Genomic DNA, 26,645 nt, shown 5'->3' with positions numbered 1-26,645 from the left:
TGATCCCATTACCTGGCTGGGATCCCGTTGTCACGTTTGAACTCTCCTTGCACGCCACTGACATTTACTGGGTGGGTCTGAGCACTGAAATCGAGAAGTAAGAGCAACACCCCCATGGTTTTTAACTGTTTGCCTGGAACAACGGCCACACTGACTGGCTTGCTGCAGTAAAAAGCCATGCCATGCCATGTGTTTAACGTCACTTCTGTCTGCTGTAGATATCATTAGTGTCTTTATACGTCTGTAATAATATCTTAATAGTTATCATTAGGTCTGCCAGAATTATAGGACACATCCTGTCTGGAATGTTATAAATAAGAACATAACTTTGAATGACAAGAACAGGCTTTAAGACTCTCATCTAAGTTATGTAAGATTTTGAAATACCACCCTTGAGTTGAAGTCTCTATGCTGTATATTTCGTTATATATTTTTCCTCTATATCTCACTATATATTCACCTCTCTAGTCTCAGTACACAGGGTTTAATCCTCAAATACCACAAAGGTCTCAAGAAAACAAAAATGTGTAATGGAGGGAACAATGTTCATGTGATGAGTAACTTGTCTTACGACCTGAACACTTGATCATGTTCGATCCCAGAGTTTTAGGCACTGTGGGCGTACATGGTCACGAGACACACAGACAGCTTTGAATCCCTGTCAAACATTGACATGATCAGTTAATATCACAGGACAGTTAAGCAACTGAAAAAAACTCATAGCTCATCTTCTTCCACTGCTTCATTATAACTTTAGTAGGACCCGCAGATTGCCAATACTGTTTGACTTTTGTGTGGTCGATTTCCACAAGTAGCTAACACAACAAGGGCGTCTCATCAGAGACTACCAACTCACTGCTGCGACATCAGTGAGAACCCAAAACATTTTAATGAATAAAAAATAACAGCACTTCTAGCCGACTTTTAATATACGGGTAATAAACTCTTAATTTTTTCGCTCCAAGACGGAAGTCCACACCCTATCATAAATTGGGTTACAAATAAGGCGCCAGTCAGAGAGAGTAACTGTCTGATGCAATGCCTGACATCACAGGACTTAACAATCTTGGACAGCAGATATACACTCAGGTCTGATAACACTTTCACAATGGACTTGGTGTAGGTCTTATGACTTCTGACAGAGCCTGACAGAGGCTACCCTGATGTTATATGTCATTCCTATAAATGTAAACACATTATGAAGGGCACTATTTAATCTCGGTGTGCCGTCTGTTGTTCCTCCATGGTTGTGTCATTCCTATAAATGTGAAAACGTTCTATAAATCCATAATTTCAGCTCTTAGTCCATAGCATTCGCTATTGGTCCCTTTGTTATTTTCCAGGCCTGCTTTATTCACTGTTCATTTTGTGTGGTGGAGAATTTGATGGGCCATGAGAAAATCTACAGTAGCCCTCAAAGTACATTACATATAACTAATATGTCATCTTAAGTGATGTATAACTAGGGTCATAGTTCCACAGAATGTTCCCAGGGGGATTACTCTGAGGATAACAGGGGCTTCCCCGAGCCCTCTAGGTCTATGATTGGGGGGAATAAGTGATATCCCTTTGGCCCCAAGTCCTCTCAGCCTTTCCTGAGAGGGAGAGAGGAGCCCTTGGGCCAGAGGGGGCCACGTTCCCAGGGCAGTGTGGTGGCCATCTTGTGTATTTGCAGATGTCCGTCTGGTCATGGTTTGGGAGGTATTTCAAGGTCTGTGAGCAAAACAATGTAAATACCCAAGAAACACAAGGAAAATGTCTCACTTTAGTAGACTTTAGAGAAAAATAGACGAACTTTTATAACCTGCTTCTAAAAAAGAGTATTTCAGCACTTCACTCACAGTGCCCACAGCCCCCGAGACAGGCAATGTTGCTGCACGAAATGGGATAGCTATAACGATAGGATTCATATTTCTTTGTGCATTACCAGATACGAAAACAGCAGAAATATTTAGAAAACAGCTACTGCAGCATTTATTTGGCTATAAATCACAACTTGCACGTGCCCATACTTGACTTCAGACTTTTTATGAAATGCTTGCACTGTACTATCCTGAGTGTGACCACCCACCAATGTGGCTGATGATGTAGACATTCTTACCCACCAATGCCAAAATCTACCCGCATTTAGCAGGCGGCAGGTGTTAATTCTAGGCCCTGARCCTAACTGAAATATGGATACTGACTGTAGGTCTACAACATCTCACATAGTCTAATACTGTATAATATTAACTCCTGCATAAGTGGAGAAATATGATTGATTTATTACAGCATCTTGAGAGAATGAATGTACAGTTAGGGGCCTTCTGTAAAGGTGCTATCTTTATCAGCATCATACAATTTGGTAGTATTTCAAACACATATAATATGCATCCAAGTCGAACAGAAATCTTATCAAAAACATGTTGGGTCGTTTTAGCTTTCTTAAAACCGRTCAAACTGATGTAATTTGGAAATTTGGCACTGAAAATCTTTCCCTGTTTTGTTTGTTATTACATTTTCTCCTCGGCCCCTAAATGTCTTTGCTCCCGAGAGAAGCAGAGATGAAAGAGGTAAAAGAAAACAAGCTTTACCGATGTCAACTAGATTGAATCATTCTATTGATTTATGACATGATTCTGGTGAGCAAGGGTTTATTTAGTCTTCCAGGGCAACAAGTAATGACAGAAGAGAAGCGGCATGTATCTACTTATATACAAGTTGACTAACAAATATCCTACTAAAATGTAGGAAATTATAAAAACAAAAACATAAGCCTATATCTAAAAAGGCATCTACAGTGCATTTTCTAGATTTGCAAGTTAGGATATTAGTATTTGTATTTATTATGGATCCCCATTAGCTAATGCCAAAGCAGCAGCTACTCRTCCTGGGGTCCAGCAAAATTAAGGCAGTTATACAATTTTAAAAACATTACAAAACATATTGTGTGTATGCATGTGTCTGTGCCAATGTTTGTGTTGCTTCACAGTCCCTGCTGTTCCATAAGGTGTATTTTTATCTGKTTTTTTTYWATCAAATTTTACTGCTTGCATGAGTTGCTTGTTTGTAGAATAGAGTTCCATGTAGTCATGGCTCGATATAGTACTGTGCGCCACCCATAGTTTGTTCTGGACTTGGGGGCTGTGAAGAGACCTCTGGTGACATGTCTTGTGGGGTATGCATGGGTGTCCGAGCTGTGTGCCAGTAGTTCAAACAGACAGCTCGGTGCATTCAACATGTCAATACCTCTCATAAATACAAGTAGTGATGATGTCAATCTCTTTTCCACTTTGAGCCAGAACAGATTGACATTGTTAGCTCTCTGTGTACATCCAAGGGCCAGCCGTGCTGCCCTGTTCTGAGCCAATTTCAATTTTCCTAAGTCCCTGTTTGTGGCACCTGACCACACGACTGAACAGTAGTCCAGGTGTGACAAAACAAGAGCCTGTAGGATCTGCCTTGTTGATAGTACTGTTAAGAAGGCAGAGCAGCGCTTTATTATGGAAAAACTTCTCCCCATCAATATGTTTTGACCATGACAGTTTAGAATCCAGGGTTATTCCAAGTAGTTTAGTCACCTCAACTTGTTCAGTCTTCACACTCTTTATTGCACAATTTAGTTGAGGTTCAGGGTTTAGGGAATGATTTGTCCCAAATACAATACTTTAAGTTTTTGAAATATTTAAGACTAACTTATTCCTTGCCACCCAATCTGAAACTAACTGTAGCTCTTTGTTAAGTGTTGCAGTCATTTCAGTCGCTGTAGTAGCTGACGTGTATAGTGTTAAGTCATCCGCATACATAGACATACTGGCTTTACTCAAAGCCAGTGGCATGTCGTTAGTGAAGATTGAAAAAAGTAAGGGGCCTAGACAGATGCCCTGGGAAATTCCTGATTCTAGCTGGATTATGTTGTAGACGCTTACATTAAAGAACACCCTCTTTGTTCTGTTAGACAGGTAACTCTTTATCCACATTATAGCAGGGGGTGTAAAGCCATAACACATACATTTTTCCAGCAGCAGACTATGATCGATAATGTCAAAAGCTGCACTGAAGAATAGCAAAACAGCCTCCACAATCTTTTTTATCATCAATTTCTCTCAGCCAATCATCAGTCATTTGTTTAAGTGCTGTGCTTGTTGAATGTCCTTCCTATAACCGTGCTGAAAGTCTGTTGTCAATTTTTTTACTATAAAATACAATTGTTTCTGGTCAAACACAATTTTTTCCAAAAGTTTACTAAGGGATGGTAACAGGCTGATTGGTTGGCTATTTGAGTCAGTAAAAGGAGCTTTACTTTTCTTGCGTAGCGGAATGACGTTTGCTTTCTTCCAGGCTTGAGGGCACACACTTTCTAGTAGGTTTAAATTGAAGATATAGCATATATGAGTGGCAATATCGTCCACTATTATCCTCAGTCGGGTGCGGGCCTCAGATTTTCACTTTATCAAATATATTAGGGCGTTTGTGGATGGTTTAAAAGCAATTGCGAACCGTGTGAGTGAACAATCAGATGAACTGCGCATCACTAATGTGTGTATTTATGTGTCGGTGTGTGGATGTGTGTGTGTATGTGTGTGTGTGGGGTGGGGTGGGGGGTGGGGGGTGTAGGTAGAGGGACTGTTTGCGAAATGCGACAGGAGAAAAGTTATCAGGGGACTCGGCCACAAGTTCACACTGTCACCTTTCTTACACGCACACACACACACAGATTTCAGTGTGTCAGTGCGGAAGGAAGCTCTAATCTCTACTTCATTTCCCCCTGAGTGTGATGTTTACTTGTATGATCATATTCCCTTACTGCTTAAACGAAGAAGAAACATACAAGAATATATTTATTCACCTCACCTTATACCAGGGAGGTGTGGGTGATTGGGGGTAAGGGGTGTCGTCTTGTGCCACATACATAATTCATTTGTAAAAGGTGGGAAACTTTACTTTGTTTAAAGGTATCTATCATTTTCAGCCCATTCAGAATAACATTTAAACAGAAAAATCTAATCTACCTCCTGAAAATATGCTGACGTTGAGAAAGTCTATTACCACCCTATCTATATAAAGTGCTTTCTCATAGTCTCTCCCAACCCTAACCCACCTCCCGCTTTTTCATTTCTATGTAACTTGAGTGTCTGGCTCTTCCAATTCCCTATTCCATTCTCCATGAAGTGTGCACTTGCTCACTCCAAGTCATGGATTGAAATACAGTGGATTGGTGAAACCAAGGATTCAAGGTCGTTTCTGGGGGGAAATAAATACTGTTGCTACCACTTTTACCGCTTYCCAACCAAGATGCATAAACAGTGGAGATTGAGGGAGTTTCTACCATGCCTCACACCAGACAATTCCTTTTAACACTAGAAGTGCCAAGAGCAACATGTGGATGGAAAACAAATTAAACATTTTAATTGCTCAGCCATTTTTTGTCCCCCCATCCTTACATTTTTCTAAATCTATTTAACACACGTATGTTGTTAGAATTTAGATATCACAAACAGAATGTGTTATAAGCCGTTTTAAAGAGACTGAACGGTAACTTAAGCTCAAAAAATCTGTTACATGTTGTACAAATTAGATTCTTAACATATATTTTACGATTGCAGGACGTAACATATCATATGGAATGGATGAGGTAGTACAATTGTGCAACATTTTCAGGCACCCGTTTTGGCTCGTGAGCACTACTTTCAAAACATCTGGCTGAAATTATACAGAAACATTAATAACCCGCATTTCTACGTGGACATGTCATTTTTCCCCCCTGCCCATTATTCAACACCAGTCATTCACCACCAGTCAGCCTGTGCAGCTGATGGGAAATCGAAACGGCACCTTACCTATATTGAAACTAATGTCACACATATAATATTAGAGTTAGCTGAAAGACAAGATTAAATTGACAATAGTCTGATCGGTGACAATATTTTTWAATTGTCAAATTGGAATTTACACAGAGGTAGGGAAACGGAGCACCAAAATGTTACTGTTACAAATCCTCCTACAGAGTCACATTTTGATTTTTAAAACATGTACCTTTGCCAACTCTCAAAATTTAAGCGGTGAGTATTACTTTTTCCAAGAATAACCACTGTCCATGCGCTCCACACCCAGGCTACTAAGCAAAGACTAGTAACATAATACAACCTAAAATATGACATGCTGTTCTTTTTTAATACATTTTCTTATACCTATATTGTTTCTTAAGACCTGGTAAAACCAAATTAAAATAGCGTTATTTGTGATGGATTTAATTTCTGAATTGTAGTGTTTTCAGTGTTTTTTTGTATTCCCAATGTGTCTCGTTTCATTAAACTAGGCGTATGTCGCACGTCACTACTTCACAGGAGAGGCATTTGACCGTAAACATTTTTGGGCAGAAATGCCTTCTGGAACATGTGAACTTTCATGTTTCATAATGACAAACTTGTATTCCATCCATAAATACAAATAACATTGTTAAATTACGAGCCTAGTTGGTTTAGCCACAGAAAAAGACAGGAGCTTTCCCACTAGCCATGATTGGTTGAGATAATGTATGGGCTGGACATGCCAAGAGATGAGTTTGGATTGGTCTGTCCATAACCTGAGCTGGTCAGTATGTGCAGGAAATCCTTTCTAATAAGGCTTTTTTGAATGATATCGCGTAGTAGGTGTTGCTTTACACTTTCTAGAGGACCGAGTTTTGAAATTAGTGAAATGCACGGTGGAATTAGAGTATGATAGCTAAGGAGATGGAGAAAATTCTGGCGTTTGATTGCAAATATGCAGACGAAAGGAGAACACACAGATGGATGTAGTATGAAATGTCTGTCTCCGGATTACATCTTGAAACTAAGGCAACCATGGCATCCGTGACAGACAGGGAGAAGCATCCATCCATATATATTTATTTTATTATTATTTAACCTTTATTTAACTGGGTAAGTCAGTTAAGAACAAATTCTTATTTTCAATGATGGCCTTGTTCAGGGGCTTGTCAGCTCGGGGATTTGATCTTGCAACCTTTCGGTTACTAGTCCAACACTCTAACCACTAGACTACCTGCTGCCCCAGGCAGGTATTCACTGTAGTGTTTACACCTTCTGTATCCTGTACATATAACAAATCAATATGGGTAGGATAATCTACATAGCTACATTTTCAGACATTGCATGATTCTAATTTTGTCTGAAAGTAATTTGCATTGCTAGTTATAGCCTAATATTAGCTAGCTAACATTGAACCTGGTGGTTAACTACCTGCAGATTCATGCAGCAGAGTAACATTATGAGTTGGGATTATGGTTATTTTTTTAGCTAGCTAGCTGGCTGCATGTCTTAACAAAAGACTCCACTATGCAAGTAACCATTTCAATAGAATGTTTATGTCACTGCGACTACTGTCGATAGACGTAGCTGGTAAATTCGCTCTGGCTATCCACTCAGATTTCAGAACACTCGTCTGAGTGTGCCAAATTGCAGAATAACTGACAAATTTACAAATGCTAAACACATGCTTAATTAAATTGTTGCCAGCAGTACAGTTGCAGTCACCAACACTCTGGATAACATAAACACAGCCTAACCAACTCTGCTTGGGTGAGTAAAATGGTCAGAGTGAGCTCGTCCCTCATGTCTGGAAGTAGCTAGCAAGCTAGACAATGTTAGCCAGTTAGCTTGGGTGCTTGACTGCTGTTAGGTCTGAACGCTCGGATCAACCCTACTCTTCGGCCAAAGCGTCCAGTGTGCGCTCTGAAAGCTCCAAGAGCAAATCACTCTGAATTTACGAAAGGACAATCTGACAACGCTTTGAGTTTACGAACGTCCAGAATGGACACTGAGCAGACTCTGGCACTCCAGATTGAATTTACGAACACACCCGTTGTATAAACCAGCCTTTAGTCTTGAAATCTTTTGTTGTTTAGTACATGTCCTCACATGTGAATCCTTAACCTCTTATGGCTGAAGGGGCAGTATTGAGTAGCTTGGATGAAAGGTGCACAGAGGTGCCCAGAGTAAACGGCATGCTCCTATGTCATAGTTGCTAATATATGCATATTATTATTAGTATTGGATAGAAAACACTCTGAAGTTTCTAAAACTGTTTGAATTATGTCTGTGAGTATAACAGAACTCATATGGCAGGGAAAAACCTGAGAAGTTCCACTTCCTGTTTGGATATTTTCTGGGAGTGCCAGATTTTCAACCAAGCTCTCATTGAAAATACAGAGAGATATGGATGGGTTTTCACTTCCTACGGCTTCCACTAGATGTCAACAGTCAATAGAACTTTGTCTGTTGACTCTAATGTGAAGGGGGGCCGAAGGAGACAGGAATGAGTAATCACTTCCATGAGGAGCCCACGCATTGAACTGGCGCGTTCACGTGAGAGTGAGCTCCGTTCCATCGGTCAATTGAAGTTGATGTAATTCTCCGGTTGGAACGTTATTCAAGATGTATGTTAAAGAGCTGGGTGGGGCTAAAGCTTAAGATGATGTGATCAATGCTGAATGGGTGTAGACAAAGAAGAGCTCTCTAGTAGGTACACCAAAACATTCAAGGGTCATTTTCTCAAAAGTGAGGTAATACATCATCTTTCAAAGCAGAATTACTTTCCCATTGTTCCTCAACTGTTGTGTATGATATATCACTTTCTATCTCTGAATCTCTACTTTTATCTAATGTAAAACACACAATTTCAAATTTTGCTACATAAGACCGAATCGAGCCGGTCAGTCACAAATGTTTCCAGTCTGCCGTGAAGTGTTCATCCATGTATACAGGTAAGAGTCTAGCTACATTTTCAGATATTATACGTTTCTAATTTTGTCAAAGTAATTTCATTGCAAGTTCAAGTGTACTTTAACAAAACACAGAAGACTACATGTCTTAACAAAACACTTCACCAGATGATTACATGACCCATCAAGGTAGCCAGGTGTGCCGGGAGGGATTAAGGCCATCTTTTGTATTTGATGAACATGTGTACATGTCTAGACAAAAGTGACCCATCTACTTAGCTAAATGTGGCTGGGAGTTGGTTATAGCATTTCCTTAACATGACCCATCAAATTAGACAAGTGTGTCAGGTAAGCATCATCAAATTATTATAAAACTTTAATTTGAAAAAATTTCTGGACACTTTCTGTTTTTGATATTGCTAATCTGCAAGTAACCATTTCACTGTACTGTTTACACCTTCTGTATCCTTTACATGTAACAAATCAACTGTTTATTTCATTTGATATAGTGAGTGTTTTACCAGAGATGGTAATGTGAAGAACAACATTACCTGCACCAAAGTCAGATTAGGATATAGGCCAAGGACTAGATTAAGTGTATTTTTACCTGGAGTTTTTCCATATTGTAGGCTACTACTTTCATAACTTTTAGTCTTGAAATATTTGGTTGTTTACTAAAACGAATCACTCTGTTTAGCAAATGGCCTCGCATGTGAATCCTTAGAGATGGGTGGGGCCAAAGCTTAAGAGCGTGTCAATGATGCTGAATGGGTGTAGACAAAGTAGAGCTCTCCAGTAGGTGTACCAAAACATTCAAGGGCCATTTTCTCAAAAGTGGGCTTACAAGTGTATCAACTTTCAGAGCAGAATGACTTTCCCATTGTACTTCAACTGCAGTGTATGATATACCATTTTCTAGCTCTGAGTCTGTACTTCTATCCAATGTAAAAAAAAWWAAAWAATAAAGATTTCAAATTTTGCTACATAAGACGGAATCAAGGCGGTCGGTCGGTCACATATAACCTACAGTAAAATCAAATCCAATTGTATTTGCCACAGGTTTAGGGAGACCTTACCGGGAAATACTTACTTACAAGCCCTTAACCAACAATAGAGTAAAAAAATATGAAAATATTGACTATATAAACCGAAGTAAAAAATAAGAGCAACAATAAAATAACAATAATGAGCTATTACGAAGCCTTTTGGACCTAGACTTGGCGTTTCGGTACTGCTTGCTGTGAGGCAGCAGATAGAACAGTTCATGACTAGGGTGGCTGGAGTATTTGGCAATTTTTAGGGTCTTCCTCTGAAACTGCCTGGTATAGAGGTCCTGGATGGCAGGAAGCTTGGCCCCAGTGGTGTACTGGGCTGTACGCACTACCCTCTGTAGTGCCTTGTGGTCGGAGGCCGAGTAGTTGCCATCCCAGCCGGTGATGAAACCAGTCAGGATGATCTCGATGGTGCATCTGTAGAACCTTTTGAGGATTTGTGAACCAATGCCAAATCTTTTTAGGTTCCTAAGGGGGAATCGGCATTGTCATGCCCTCTTTTATCTGGAGTAAATCCTCCGCATCCGACTCGTTAAAGAAAAAATCTTTGTTCAGTTCGAGGTGAGTGGTCGCGGTTTTGATATCCAGAAGCTCTTTTCAGTCATAAGAAACAGTGGCAGAAACATTATGTACAAAATAAGTTACAAACAATGCGAAAAAACACACAAAATGGCACAATTGGTTAGGAGCCCGTAAAACGGCTACAATCTCCTCTGGCGCCATTGACTACTAAAACAAATAAATAAATAAATAAAATAATACATTCTATTATGTTCTTTTAAATATTTAGATTTTCATATTATATTGTTACGGAAGACCTTCATAAACACAACCAAAGGATACTTTTTCCTCTATCAAATGTATTTATAAGACTGTTGGAATGTTGATGTCCAAAAGATGCATCATTGGCTTGACGTGAGGTTCCTAGAGACCTGGAATTTCTAGTGTAAATCCATGTGGTGCGATGAACAAGTGCATTCTTCAGGGAGCATCTTTGTATTATGGGGGAAATAGCTTTCAGTAGACTCAGCAACCCTAAGTGGGTCATCGTGCAGACACACACACAAGCTCACGTTGGAGAGTCCAAAAAGAAAGACACACTCTGACCACGAAGGAACAGTAGTCAGCTGCCTCCACCTCACTTTTATACACAATAAAGCACTTGAGCAGCATGACCATGAATATTACTGACAACTTTATACATTTCCCACCTACTCTAAAAGTCTGGTGTGTGTAAGAGAGAGAGAGAGAGAGAGAGGAGAGAGGAGGTAGCTGCCAAGGCCTGACTTAGTGCAAGAAGATTAATGTGGTAGCCTGAGGCTGGACAGCTGCTATAGAGCCGACCGGCGGTCTTACTATCGCCACTGCCAACAAATATATAGCAAAAACAGGCCAAAGCCTGAATCTAGCACTGGTGATTCCATGAGCCAGCTGTATTGTTGAGAAAGCCTCTTTCCACATTCATCCCCCTTGGCGTTTTTCCTATTTTGTTGCATTACAACCTGTAATTTAAATAGATTTTTATTTGGATTTCATGTAATGGACATACACAAAATAGTCAAAATTGATGAAGTGAAATGAAAAAAATACAAAAAGGAAAAGTGGTTTGTACATATGTATTCACCCCCTTTGCTATGAAGCCCCTAAATAAGATCTGGTGCAACCAATTACCTTCAGAAGTCACATAATTAGTTAAATAAAGTCCACCTCTGTGCAATCTAAGTGTCACATGATCTGTCACATGATCTCAGTATATATACACCTGTTTTGAAAGGCCACAGAGTCTGCAACACCACTAAGAAAGGGGCACCACCAAATAAGTGGGACCATGAAGAGAAGGAGCTTTCTAAACAGGTCAGGGACAAAGTTGTGGAGAAGTACAGATCAGGGTTGGGTTAGAAAAAAATATCTGAAACTTGAAAGAAAGAAAAATTGAAAGAATATGCCACCACAACAAACATGCCAAGAGAGGGCCGCCTACCAAAACTCACGAACCAGGCAAGGAGGGCATTAATCAGAGATGCAACAAAGAGACCAAAGAAAACCCTGAAGGAGCTGCAAAGCTCCACAGCGGAGATTGGAGTATCTGTCCATAGGATCATTTTAAGCTGTACACTCCACAGAGCTGGGCTTTACGGAAGAGTGGCCAGAAAAAAAGCTGTTGCTTCAAGAGAAAAGTAGGGGGAGACTCCCCAAATATATGCAAGAAGGTACTCTGGTCAGATGAGACTAAAATGTAGCTTTTTGACCATCAAGGAAAACACTATGTCTGGCGCAAACCCAACACCTCCATCACCCCGAGAACACCCTCCACACAGTGAAGCATGGTGGTGGCAGCATCATGCTGTGGGGATGTTTTTCATCAGCAGGGACTGGGAAACTGGTCAGAATTGAAGGAATGATGGATGGCGCTAAATACAGGGGGTGAACACTTTTGCAAGCTACTGTAGGTGCGTGGATCAGAAAACCAGTCAGTATCTGGTATGACCACCATTTGCCTCATGCAGCGTAACACATGTCCTTTGCATAGAGTTGTTCAGATTGTTGATTGTAGGCTGTGGAATGTTGTCCCACTCCTCTTCAATGGTTGTGCGAAGTTGCTGGATATTGGCGGGAACTGGAACACACTGTCGTACACGTCGATCCATTGCATCCCAAACACGCTCAACGGGTGACATGTCTGGTGAGTATCTAAACCATGGAAGAACTGGAATATTTAAGCTTCCAGGAGTTTTGTACAGATCCTTGTGACATGGGGCTGTACATTGTCATGATGAAACATGAGGTGATTGTGGCTGATGAATGGCCTCAGGATCTCGTCATGGTATCTCTATGCATTCAAATTGCGGTCGATAAATTGCAATTGTGTTGGTTGTGCGTAGCTTATGCCTTGCTCATACCATAACCCCACCGCAACCATGGGACACTCTTTTCACAGCGTTGACATCAGAAAACCGCTCGCCCACACGATGCCATACCATCTGCCTGGTACAGTTGAAGCCAGATTCATCAGCTGTCCGGGTCGCTGGTCTCAGATGTTCCCGTAGGTGAAGAAGCCGGATGTGAAGGTCCTTGGCTGGCATGGTTACACGTGGTCTGCGGTTGTGAGGCCGGTTGGACGTACTGCCAAATACTCTAAAACAACGAGGCGGCTTATGGTCAAGAAATTAACATTACATTCTCTGACAACATCTCTGGTGGACACTCTTGCGGTCAGCATGCCAACTGCACGCTCCCTCAAAACTTGAGACATCTGTGGCATTATGTTGTGTGACAAAACTGCACATTTTAGAGTGGCCTTTTATTGTCCCCAGCACAAGGTGCACYTCTGTAATAGTCATGCTGTTTAATCAGCTTCTTGATATGTCACATCTGGATGGATTATCTTGGCAAAGGAGAAATGTACACTAAAAGGGATGTAAAAAATCTGTGCACAAAATTCGAGCAAAATACACTTTTTGTGAGTATGGAACATTTCTGGGATCTTTTATTTCAGCTCATAAAACATGGGACCAAGATTTTACATGTTGCGTTTATATTTTTGTTTAGTATAGTGAAGGTTAACAAATCAAGATGGGTCGGTAGTTGTTTTTAGATCCCAACTCCAGTGCACAGACATGAAATGGCAACTGCCTCCTCCCTTGTATACTAAATATACCATCTATTGACTTTCAATGCATAGCTTCGCTGCATCTCAGGTTCCCTTGTGGATGGATAAATGCTAGGCCCAGATGTAACATATGGCCTGCCACAGACTTTTGTTCCGTTTTCATTGTGGAGAGCTACTGGAATAGAAAAACACGTATACTGTAGTTTTGCTTGGCCGAACACATATCCTTTTGTATTCAATAGCTCCATACAGAAGTAGCAATTAGAGAAGGTGCTGAGTTCACTCTCTGGCTCCACATGACAGGTCCAACCTTCTGAGTGTCCTTTAACACCTCCTTTAGCCAATGAGGGTGCTGGCAGGTTGTAGGTGAGACAACTCAACAGCCAATATGATTGCCTGCATACCTATGGTGAGATCCTACATTGTTCTTGTTTACCTCTCACAAGTCAAAATGACATATAGCTCCGTGACTGAGAACATATATTGTTGGAATGTGTGTGTGTGTGTGTGATAATTGGTTTAACATAGCTGTGAAAAGTAGGTTTGATTACCAAAAACGCAGAGACAGCCTACATGGAGGAGGAGAGGTCCCTGGAGTAGTGGTGCCAGGAAAATAACCTCAAAATCATGGAGCTGATCGTGAACTTCAGGAGATGACCATGAGCTTTGACAAGTCATGAGTTGTGTCAGTCATGGGAAAAACCAAGGTCCGTAACTTCTTGGACATGGATTAATTGAACACTTTATAATCTAGGCGTTTGGTACACTTGCCATTAAAAATAGACTGAGGGTGCAGAAGATACAGCAGTATTCCAGTGTGGTAGGATGTAGATGTGATTGGGATCCCCATTAGCCAACGCCAATGGCGACAGCTCGTCTTCCTGGGGTCCGACACATAACAAGAAAATACATTTACAATTTACATACAGTACCAGTCAAAAGTTTGGACACACCTACTCATTCAAGGGTTTTTCTTTATTATTTTTACTATTTTCTACAAGTAGAATACTTGTGAAGACATCAAAACTATGAAATAACACATATGGAATCAGTTAGTAACCAAAAAAGTGTTAAACAAATGAAAACATACTTTATATTTGAGATTCTTCAAAGTAGCCACCCTTTGCCTTGATGACAGCTTTGCACACTCTTGGCATTGGCATTTTTCTTTTTAAAGATAACACAAAATTAAAGGCTGCTGGTAAATTAGCCATGAGTGAAACGTATGTTTTAAGGAGAGAGAGCAGTAGAATGAGTTGGTGACTACACTTCAGTCATGATTGAACAACAGGGCGCAACATAATGCAGCATTATGTTGCACACACCTAACATACCACAACATTAAAGGCTGCTGGTACAATTAGCCATGAATGAAACCTATATTTTAAGAAGAGAGAACAGACAGAGTTTATAGAGATACAAGTTTGAGACAATGTCACATAGGTTTAAGAGAACTTCACACCTTAAAAGTGATTTATATAATTTTGGAGCCATTTGAAAATTCATTACTAATGTAATCATGTTATCACATATTTTTGTAACACGCAACATACAGTACGGGGGCATTATCAAAAACAAAAGTAGTTGTGAGAACTCGTACAATCCCTGGATGGGTAATACCTTCCAGTGCCCTTTGGCATTCCCAGAAACCCACTACAGTACGAGACACAGCAAACAATTGCTGACGTGTCTCTCACCATCCACCCATATCGCTGACAGCAAGATCATTGGAGGATATTAAGAGACTGGCCTCTGGTTTTTTGGTCTACCTCTAGCCCCCCCCCCCCCCCCCTCAAGCCGATGTCTCCATGATGCACTACTCCTCACCTGGTGTTGAGTTGAGCTGCCGTTGCAAAGCTGGGAACACGCTGATAAACACAGGCTTTTGGCAAGAGAATGAGGGATATTGTACTGTTTGTTTTGTGATCCACCACTGACAGTGATTTAGAAGGTATGGCATTGTTGCAGCCTGAGTAACCATGATGATGTGCTAAGTAGAACTGCATGTACAAAACGATAAGGACCTACCTGCTGGCAGCATAGTTTTTAACCAATAAATGTCCTTGTAACATATAAGTCAGTGACTTGCAAAAGTATTCCCCCCTTGGCATTTTTCTATTTTGTTGCCTTGCAACATGGAATTAAAATAGATTTTGGGGGGTTTGTATCGTTTTAGTTGCCTACCACTTTGAAGATGCTAAATATTTTTGATTGTGAAACAAACAAAAAGTAAGAAAAAAAAAAAACTTGAGCGTGCATAACTAAGATATAGTTATAACCCCCCCCCCCCCCAAAGCAATATTTTGTAGAGCCACCTTTTTAAGCAATTACAGCTGCAAGTCTCTTGGGGTATGTCTCTATAAGCTTGACACATCTAGCCACTGGGATTTTTGTCCATTCAAGGCAAAACTGCTCCAACTCCTTCAAGTTGGATGGTTTCCGCTGGTGTACAGCGATCTTTAAGTCGTACCACATATTCTCAATTGGATTGAGGTCTGGGCTTTGACTAGGCCATTCCAAGAAATTTAAATGTTTCCCCTTAAACCACTCGAGTGTTGSTTTAGCAGTATGCTTAGGGTCATTGTCCTGCAGGAAGGTGAACCTCCGTCCCAGTCTCAAATCTCTGGAAGACTGAAACAGGTTTTCCCTCAAGAATTTCCCTGTATTTAGCGCCATCCATCATTCCTTCAATTCTGACCAGTTTCCCAGTCTCTGCCGATGAAAAACATGGATGGTGTTCTCGAGGTGATGAGAGGTGTTGGGTTTGCGCCAGACATAGCGTTTTCCTTGATGGCCAAAAAGCTCAATTTTAGTCTCATCTGACCAGAGTACCTTCTTCCATATGTTTGGGGAGTYGCCCACATGCATTTTGGTGAACACCGAACGTGTTTGCTTATTTTTCTCTTGAAGCAATGGCTTTTTTTCTGGCCACTCTTTCGTAAAGCCCAGCTCTGTGAAGTGTATGGCTTGAAGTGGTCCTATGGAAAGATACTCCAATCTCCGCTGGGGAGCTTTGCAGCTCCTTCAGTGTTATCTATAGTCTCTTTGTTGCATCTCTGATTAATGCCCTCCTTGCCTGGTCCGTGTGTTTTGGTGGGCGGCCCTCTCTTGGCAGGTTTGTTGTGGTGCCATATTCTTTTCATTTTTTAATAATGGATTTAATGGTGCTCTGTGGGATGTTCAAAGTTTCAGATATATTTTTTTTAACCAACCCTGATCTGTACTTCTCCACAACGTTGTCCCTGACCTGTTTGGAGAGCTCATTGGTTTTCATGGTCCCGCTTGCTTGGTGGTGCCCCTTGCTTAGTGGTGTTGCAGAGTCTGGGGCCTTTCAGAACAGGTGTATATATACTGAGATCATGTGACACTTAGATTGCACACTGTTGAACTTTATTTAACTAATTATGTGACTGCTGAAGGTAATTGGTTGCACAGGATCTTATTTAGGGGCTTCATAGCAAAGGGGATAAATACATATGCACGCTCCAATTAAAAAAAAATTAAAAYAAGTAATTTTTTAAATTTCACTTCACCAATTTGGGCTTCACCAATTTAGGCTTGTATCTTCAAAAACGAAGAAGAAATATCAGTTTTAGTACAGGGACACGGACTTGGAAATTCTTGTTTGCGCGCGCCATGAAGACGGAACGCACCTGCTAAAATCGGTTTCCTATTGAACATACTTCTTTCCGTAAGAAATACTGTATTATATTTTGATTACATTTTAGGGTATCTGAGGAGTAAATACAAACAGATTTTGACTTGTTGAAACAAAGTTTAGGGGTAGATTTTTGGATTCCTTTCTCTGCATGTTGAACAAGTGGATTACTCAAATCGATGGCGCCAACTAAACAGACTTTTTGGGATATAAAGAAGGATTTTATCTAACAAAACGACACTACATGTTACAGGTGGGACCATTTTGATGACAAATCAGAGTTAGATATTCAAAAAGTAAGTGAATATTTAATCGCTATTTGTGAATTTATGAAACCTGTTCGGTGGAAAAATATTTTGATGTGGGGCGCCGTCCTCAAACAATCGCATGGCATGCTTTCGCTGTAATAGCTTCTGTAAATCAGACAGTGCAGTTAGATTAACAATAATTTCAGCTTTCAACCGATTTAAGACACTTATATGTACCTAAATGTTTAATATTCATCATTTTTATGATTATTTATTTGAATTGGGTGTCCTCCAGTTTCACCGGATGTTGTCCTGCTAGCGGAACGCCTAGGCTTAAGAAGTTTAAATTACAGGTTGTAACGCAACAAAATAGAAAACACGCCAAGGGGGATGAATACTTTTGCAAGGCACTGTACCTTTTATAAAGGTATCTGTGACCAACAGATGCATATCTGTATTCCCAGTAATGTGACATCCATAGATTAGGGCCTAATGAATTTATTTCAATTGACTGATTTCCTTATATGAACTGTAACTCAATAAAATCTTTGAAATTGTTGCATGTTGCGTTTATATATTTTTTCAGTGTACATTTTAAAATGTAGTCTTATGGCTTGGGGGAAGAAGCTATTTAGGTACCTCTTGGACCTAGACCTGGCACTCCGGTACCGCTTGCCTCCTCCCTATAGGCTGTCTCATCGTTGTCGGTGATCAGGCCTACCACTGTTGTGTCATCAGCAAACTTAATGATGGTGTTGGAGTCGTGCCTGGCCGTGCAGTCAGGAGTGAACTGGGAGTACAGGAGGGGACTGAGCATGCACCCCTGAGGGGCCCCCGTGTTGTGGATCAGCGTGCCGGATGTGTTGTTACCACAGGGACTATGGTGGTCTGCTTGAAACATGTTGGTATTACAGACTCAGACAGGGAGAGGTTGAAAATGTCAGTGAAGACACTTGCCAGTTAGTCAGCGCATGCTCGGATTACACATCCTGGTAATCCGTCTGGCCCTGCGGCCTTGTGAATGTTGACCTGTTTAAAGGTCTTACTCACACTGGCTGCAGAGAGCGTGATCACACAGTTGTCCGGAACAGCTGAAGCTCTCATGCATGTTTCAGTGTTACTTTCCTCAAAGCGAGCATAGAAGTTATTTAACTCATCTAGTAGGCTTGTGTCACTGGTCAGCTCTTGGCTGTGCTTCCCTTTTGTAGTCTGTAATAGTTTGCAGGAGCTGCCACATCCGACGAGCGTCAGAGCCGATGTAGAACGAGTYGATCTTAGTCCTGTATTGATGCTTTGCCTGTTCGATGGTTTGTCGGAGGGCATAGTGGGATTTCTTATAAGCTTTATAAGGTTATAATCCCGTTCCTTGAAAGCGGCAGCTCTACCCTTTAGCTCAGTGCGAATGTTGCCTGTAATCCATGGCTTCTGGTTGGGGTATATGCTTACAGTCACTATGGGGATGATGTCCTCGATGCACTTATTGATAAAGCCAGTGACTGATGTGGTGTGCTTCTCAATGCCATTGGAAGATTTCCGGAACATATTCCAGTTTGTGCTAGCAAAACAGTCCTGTTGTTTAGCGTCTGCTTCATCTGACTACTTTTCTATAGACCGAGCAACTGGTGCTTCTTTCTTTCATTTTTGCTTGTAAGCAGGAATCAGGAGGATAMAATTATGGTCAGATTTGCCAAATGGAGGGCGAGGACGAGCTTTGTATGCATTTGGATCTAATATTTAGACTTTTAACTTTGTTTCGTGAAATATGCCATAAACAATCTTCAGATTTGTTGTATAGCTTGTCTTCTTTGTGAGGCTCCATCCTATACTCTTCTATACTTCTATGCTGTGATGTGCTGTACTGCTGTATACACATTGTTACGCCTGTCAGTAACTTAGCATGCGTGTGTGCACCCTGCCTAACCTGAGTGATAAAAACAACTCTGCTTTACACGCCAGGAAGTGGGGACACCAGCTGGCGGACATTAACAACATGAAATATGGCCAAATGGTGACTTGGAATTTTAAAACTGTTCTGTCGTTCGTAGTTAGGTTTCTCTCATGTAATCTCTGGTATAAAGAGCAATGGACTGTTGCAGCTGATGAGTGTGTGTTGTGTGTGTGTGTGTTTTGTATGCATGTTTGTGTGTGTGTGACTTGGAGCCAAAGAAACATTGAACACACTCCAACCCACCATCAAAGCTAGCTCCATATCACAGCTCATTAGCGTTGACTACTTTGCCAAACCAAGTCATCTCTCTCTCTGTCTATCTCTCTCTCTAGCTCTCCCTTTCTCTCTCTCTTTTCCTGCTGATGCACTAACATGAAAGGCACAGACTACAGGTACTGTTTGACAAGTGCAATTCTCCCCATGACTCGGAGGCATTCTCCTTTTTCTACTGTTTAAAAGATCGCAAATCTCCCCTAAGCCTTTTATGTTTGAATAATGTTGTTTGGGAGTGTAAGGGTGGTGTGTTTCAAATGAAACTCTAGTCGAGTTTATTTAGAGGGCATTGTGTTTTCTGTCTGTGTGTGTGTGTGCATGTGCGAGTGTGYGTGTGTGTTTGTGTGTGTGTAGCGGTAAGTTCAACAGGTTCAGAGGTTGGGGATGGAGTTGTTTACTCTGAGACTGACAGCTATTGTTCCCCAGTGTTTGCTTTTGGTTTCTGTCCCTCTGTGTGTGTGTGCTTGTGTTATTGTGTGTGTTGACTGCTCTCCAGCTGGGTCTGCCATGCTTCACAGTGTCTTTATCTATTCTGACAGGGAGGAGTTAATTGATGGTTGTTGTTGAATACATATGAACACTTGAATACAAACAGACATTGACATTTATGGCCTTTATAATTGTTTTGGATTTTGGCACTTGGCCGACAGCGTGCCTCGACAATAACACCTCTCTCTTGGGTAGCTATTCTGTTGGGCAGATACTGTGTTGTCTTACATAAAAATGATAACACGAAAATAAGTGTATTTGTGAACGAGAGTCAGAGAGAGAGAAAGAGAGAGAGAGATGCTATGAGACTAACCGGTCTATCACTCTCTCTGACCACTTGTCTTTGCCTATATTTTCTCAGCTGGACAGCTGCAGTGAAACTTAACCCCGCTGCACCTGGACTCCCCCCAAAATGTCCCACTGGTTCTGGGAATGAAGCCATAAGTTTCCCGACCGGTAAAAGAGAACGTTTTAAAAAACGTTCTGAGATCGGAAGTGAACATTGAGCCTATTTTGGAAATGTTCATTGTTTGGTTGCAGGGATGTTCTGAGAATGTTTTACTATTGTTCTCTGAAAGTTTTCCTGTGAGGTTTTATTAACATAATGGAAATTACAGGTTATTTGAAGGTAATTAAATAACATTGTGAGAACATTTCAATCACACTTTGAATAACACTGCTAGCTTAGGTTAACTATTTTGAACTCCAAGCACAGACAGAACACATGCAAATTAATTTGCTTAGACATTAATGATAGAAAAAAATATATATATTATGACACGCCATCAGTGAGATTCTAATCTATGATCTTTTGTTCTCCAGCCATGAAATTAGAACCAACGCGGCATCAGGATGGAGCTAACATGCCATGTTTGTTTTGTACTCATACAAAGCTGTTAATCTTAGTCTATTCAAACAGACTACAATTTGAAGGAACAAAGCACTCATTAAGATCAGGTGTGGCCAACACACCTGAAAACACTTAACAAGATCTCAGAACGTGATATGCTAGCTGGGTATCCTGCACCATTCCCAGAACATTGTGGGAATGTTGTATGCAAAACAACTATAAGGCAACCACGCTCTCACCAAGCTCTAAGAAACATATGGTTTATATGCTAGCTGGGTGGTTATTATGCAATATAGTGTTATGGTTCTTGTTGTGCCCTGTCCTTTTCATCTCGAAAGGGCATTCATGTACTCCTATAAAAAGGTAAATGTGCTGTTGTGTAAGTGTCCATTTTTTTTATTTTTATAATATCTTCTCAGGCATAGTCAGAGAAGGAAAGTGAGAGAGGGCACAGAGAGAGAGAGAGAATAAAAGAGACGAGAGATCAGACCAAATATACACACGTGTCAGCACACAGCCGCAGACCCTGCCTATCTAAGCCAGAACACTTACAGGTGCACTGTACCTCCCAAGATGCACTCTGTACACTGCCCAAGTAATCACATGACACACCCACAAATATAGCCATCCTCAAGTGTGTTCGTCTGACAGGGCGATTTTAGTCATTCACATTAATCAGCACCAGAGAAATCATTTTCACCATGGATCAAATTTAAGCCATTACTAGCTCCAGAGCTCTTCTTATGAGGGGGATTGAACTGTAGCTTTACAACACTTTTATTTTTTATATCATTTTTTTAACCCAATGCTGGCACTTCATGGATAGTTCTTAGGGGCTACTTGAATTGTAAAGCGAAATGTGGAAGTCAAAATATATTGTGTATAAAAATAACGTATTCTACACCATTTCACAGACATGAACACATAGCAGCGGGCCAGTGTGTGCATTACAAGTAGGCCAGTGAGTCTAATACACCTGGTAGAAAGTCAGATGATCAAACATCGCCAATAGGGCATGGAGAAAAGGGAGGGTAGGTAATGTACCTTTATTTTGATAGGCYCTTTGTTTTTCTGTCACTTCTTTCTCCCTCTCTCTCGCTCTCTCTCTTTGGAATAGATGCAGCAGATCCTTTCAGCAGAACATAACTAGTGGAGAAGGATCTATCAAGAAAAATTCCTGGGCCTGTTTTTTATCTGGGTTTATTTTGTGGAGAAGCCTATTAATATTTTAATAACCCCTGTTAAAGAGAGCAGCAACAGGAAATGGATTAACCTGACATTTACTAGCCCTGGAAGTGTGCACTTGCAGTGGGATATGTGGCGCACCCATACTTTAAATGGCCTTTTAGTCTGGGAGTTTAGGGCTATCATCTCCAGGAGTTGGCCGAGGATTTGGGGCTGAACCTACTCCCAATAAAATGTACTGTGGGTTTCACGTTTAATTTCCTGTGATTGGATTCGGAGGAAGAGAGAAAAGAATAATCTMAAAAAAAAATTAAACGAGTTGGGAGCTGTGGCATCAAGATCAGTTTGTTAAATTGGTTGGTCCCAGTAATGGGTTGGGCGGTTGGGCTATGCACCACAAAGAATATTGCCTTTGTATGCTTCGACTAGACGGGCTGAAAAGTACTTATTTCCAGCAATGCAAGCCTCCACTCCGCAGACAAAGCTGTGCAGTGTTCTTGCGTTTAATGTAACGTTTAATGCTCAAGCTGATCCTTTATTTCACGTGTAGGGCCCAGATAAGGTGCAGGTCGGGGGGGGGGGGGGGTTTAGTCAACCACTGTCCATGACAGGTGCGCAGTTGACCCCACTCCGTTCAATTCAGGATCAGGTTCCAGCCTTTTGAGCATTCAGTGTCTTTGCTGTTATGTGTTTAACCCTGATAAACCTGACTAGCGTACTCAGGGATCGGTTTTAAGTTACACCAACTGCAGTAATAATACAAAGAAGGCATTGACGTACATATTCAAAATAGTTTTTAGTGATTTACCTCCATTTCAATTTAGCTGTACCACAGAGAGTCATCATACACTGACTGTACAAAACATTAGGAACACCTGCTCTTTCTATGACATAGACTGACCAGATGAACCCAGGTGAAAGCTAGGATCCTTAAATCCACTTCAATCAGTGTAGATGAAGGGGAGGAGACAGGTTTAAGGAGTATTTTTAAGTCTTGAGACAATGGAGACATGGATTGTGTATTTGTCCCATTCAGAGGGTGAATAGGCTAGACAAAAAATGTAAGTGCCTTTGAATGGCGTATGGAAGTGGCAGGTGCACCGGTTTGTGTCAAGAACTGCAATGCTGCTGGGTTTTTAACGAACAACATTTTCCCATGTGCATCAAGAATGGTCCACCAACCAAAGTCCATGCCCTGATGAATTGAGGTTGGTCTGAGGGAAAAAGGGGGTGCAACTCAATATTAGGAAGGTGTTATTCATGTTTTGTACATTCAGTGTATATCTACCACTGTTCACAATGTAGGGGAGAGTGGGGTAAGTTGAGCCAAAAAGGGTGAGTTGAGGTCCCTTGTTTTTAGGAAACCATAGACCAAATTAATCATTAGACCAAATATTTACGAATAGGTCATCAGAGTCTGCGAAGAAAGAAACATGTAAAAAGTGGTAAGCAAGTTACGTCCCAAAAAACTGATTTTGAGGTCATGAAAGTGCATCTTTGTAGTTGTGTGGAATAATATAGTCAAAAGATTTGCCTTGGGGTAAATGTAGCCAATGACCATGGGGAAAGTGAAGCAATAGCTAGTTGAGCAAAAACATTTTTTCTTCCCAGGTTTAATGCACGGCATTATTGCTGGAATATGAGGTAACAACAGGGCCTGTCCTATGTTAAAAGTGTTTTAAAAAGTACAAAGCGTTTGTTAGGCAAAGAAGCCCAAGGCAGAAAGAAATATTAAAAGTTTACTTTTGGAATTATCTTGTCCGAACGACTTAGTATCTCATTCAAACGACTTAGTATATTGTTTTAATGATTTAGTTTAAAAAAAACATGGATAAATGTCAGAACCTGAAGTCAAATTAGTAAAATTGTGCTCTGGCATTCAAAAGCAACCCTATCAAAGAACTGTCAATGAATAATCATATAAATGAATGGAATCAGTGAATGAATGGCTGAACCAATGGTCTGACAAGCACATCTGGCACTGCATAATAAATTAAGCCTATTTAGACAAAATAACAATTAAGGATCTGCACTTTTTTTTCAATTTCCGCCTAAAATGACATACCCAAATCTAACTGCCTTTAGCTCAGGACCTGAAGCAAGGATATGCACATTATTGATACCATTTGAAATGAATGTAGGAGAATATAACACATTACATCTGGTTAAAGATAATACAAAGAAAAAAACATGCATACAGTGGGGCAAAAAAGTATTTAGTCAGCCACCAATTGTGCAAGTTCTCCCACTTAAAAAGATGAGAGAGGCCTGTAATTTTCATCATCAGGTACACTTCAACTATGACAGACAAAATGAGAAAAAAATCCAGAAATCACATTGTAGGATTTTTTATGAATTTATTTGAAATTATGGTGGAAAATAAGTATTTGGTCACCTACAAACAAGCAAATTTCTGGCTCTCACAGACTCTTCTTTAAGAGGTCCTCTGTCCTCCACTCGTTACCTGTATTAATGGCACCTGTTTGAACTTGTTATCAGTATAAAAGACACCTGTCCACAACCTCAAACAGCACACTCCAAACTCCACTATGGCCAAGACCAAAGAGCTGTCAAAGGACACCAGAAACAAAATTGTAGACCTGCACCAGGCTGGGAAGACTGAATCTGCAATAGGTAAGCAGCTTGGTTTGAAGAAATCAACTGTGGGAGCAAATTATTAGGAAATGAAGACATACAAGACCACTGATAGTAACACACTACGCCGCCAGGGACTCAAATCCTGCAGTGCCAGACGTGTCCCCCTGCTTAAGCCAGTACATGTCCAGCCGTCTGAAGTTTGCTAGAGAGCCTTTGGATGATCCAGAAGAAGATTGGGAGAATGTCATATGGTCAGATGAAACCAAAATAGAACTTTTTGGTAAAAACTCAAATCGTCGTGTTTGGAGGACAAAGAATGCTGAGTTGCATCCAAAGAACACCATAGCTACTGTGAAGCATGGGGGTGGAAACATCATGCTTTGGGGCTGTTTTTCTGCAAATGGACCAGGACGACTGTCCGTGTAAAGGACAGAATGAATGGGGCCATGTATCGTGAGATTTTGAGTGAAAACCTCCTTCCATCAGCAAGGGCATTGAAGATAAACGTGGCTGGGTCTTTCAGCATGACAATGATCCCAACACAACGCCCGGGCAACGAAGGAGTGGCTTCGTAAGAAGCATTTCAAGGTCCTGGAGTGGCCTAGCCAGTCTCCAGATCTCACCCCATAGAAAATCTTTGGAGGGAGTTGAAAGTCTGTGTTGCCCAGCAACAGCCCAAAACATCACTGCTCTAGAGGAGATCTGCATGGAGGAATGGGCCAAATACCAGCCAACAGTGTGTGAAAACTTGTGAGAACTTACAGAAAACGTTTGACCCTTGTCATTGCCAACAAGGTATATAACAAAGTATTGAGATAAACTTTTGTTATTGACCAAATACTTATTTTCCACCATAATTTGCAAATAAATTCATAAAAAATCCTACAATGTGATTTTCTGGATTTCTTTTCTCGTTTTGTCTGTCATAGTTGAAGTGTACCTATGATGAAAATTACAGGCCTCTCTCATCTTTTTAAGTGGGAGAACTTGCACAATTGGTGGCTGACTAAATACTTTTTTGCCCCACTGTATATATATTTTTTGTACCATCATCTTTGAAATGCAAGAGAAAGGCAATAATGTATTATTCCAGCCCAGGCACAATCTAGACTTTGGCCACTAGATAGCAGGAGTGTATGTGCAAAGTTTTAGACTGATCCAATGAACAATTTCATATATGTTCAAAATGTTGTATCAAGACTGCCCAAATGTGCCTGATTGGTTTATTCATACATGTTCATAATTGTGCACTCTCCTCAAACAATAGCATGGTATTCCTTCACTGTAACAGCTACAGTAAATTGGACAGTGCAGTTAGATTAACAACAATTTAAGCTTTCTGTCCATATCAGTTTTGGAATACTGACTGTCCAAACAACAAGTTAAAAGTGACCAAATCGGATTTGTGTGTGTTCATACAGTAGTCTTATTCTGACATTGCTACGCTAGTTGTCATAACAACGATGGGTGTATGCACAGTGGTGTAAGCTGATTGGTGGTGGTGCTTGTACTTCCTATCACTACAGTATTGTAACAACAATGCCTGCCATGGTGATTAAAAGGCAAAAATGCATTAAAATGATTAAAAGGAAAAAATTGATTGTGATTGTGTTGAATTGTGTTTGGAAAATAAAGATAGTTATGGTCTTAAAAAGTCAGTGGTAGTATTTTATTCAGAACAGAAGTTTGAAGGTGGCTTAACTTACCCTGTCCTGTGACACATCTTACCCCATACCTAGGGTAAGTTATGCCAAGAGTCCACTTTAATGTAATTTTTACATGAATTCAGATTATTTCAACATCCTGAAATATATGTAGATATCTTTGTTAGAAATTATACTATACAGTGCATTCCTAAAGTATTCAGACCCCTTCACTCTTTCCACATTTTGTCACGTAACACAATTATTCTAAAATGTATTAAATCATTTTTTCCTCAATCTACACACAATAGCCCATATTGACAAAGCATGTTTAATTTGATTTTAAATGTTTTATTAAAAATAAAAAACAGAAATACCTTATTTACATAA

General features: G+C 40.5%; 1 pseudogene; it reads right to left on the bottom strand.

Moving 5' to 3' along the window:
* Positions 1 to 26,645, bottom strand: part of LOC111959232 (piggyBac transposable element-derived protein 4-like) — a 104,828-nt pseudogene that overhangs the window by 60,960 nt on the left and 17,223 nt on the right.

The sequence above is a fragment of the Salvelinus sp. IW2-2015 genome, linkage group LG36 (genome assembly GCF_002910315.2).
Source record: "Salvelinus sp. IW2-2015 linkage group LG36, ASM291031v2, whole genome shotgun sequence".
In the NCBI taxonomy this organism is placed as follows: domain Eukaryota; kingdom Metazoa; phylum Chordata; class Actinopteri; order Salmoniformes; family Salmonidae; genus Salvelinus; species Salvelinus sp. IW2-2015.
This window is presented reverse-complemented; position numbering and strand designations above follow the sequence as displayed.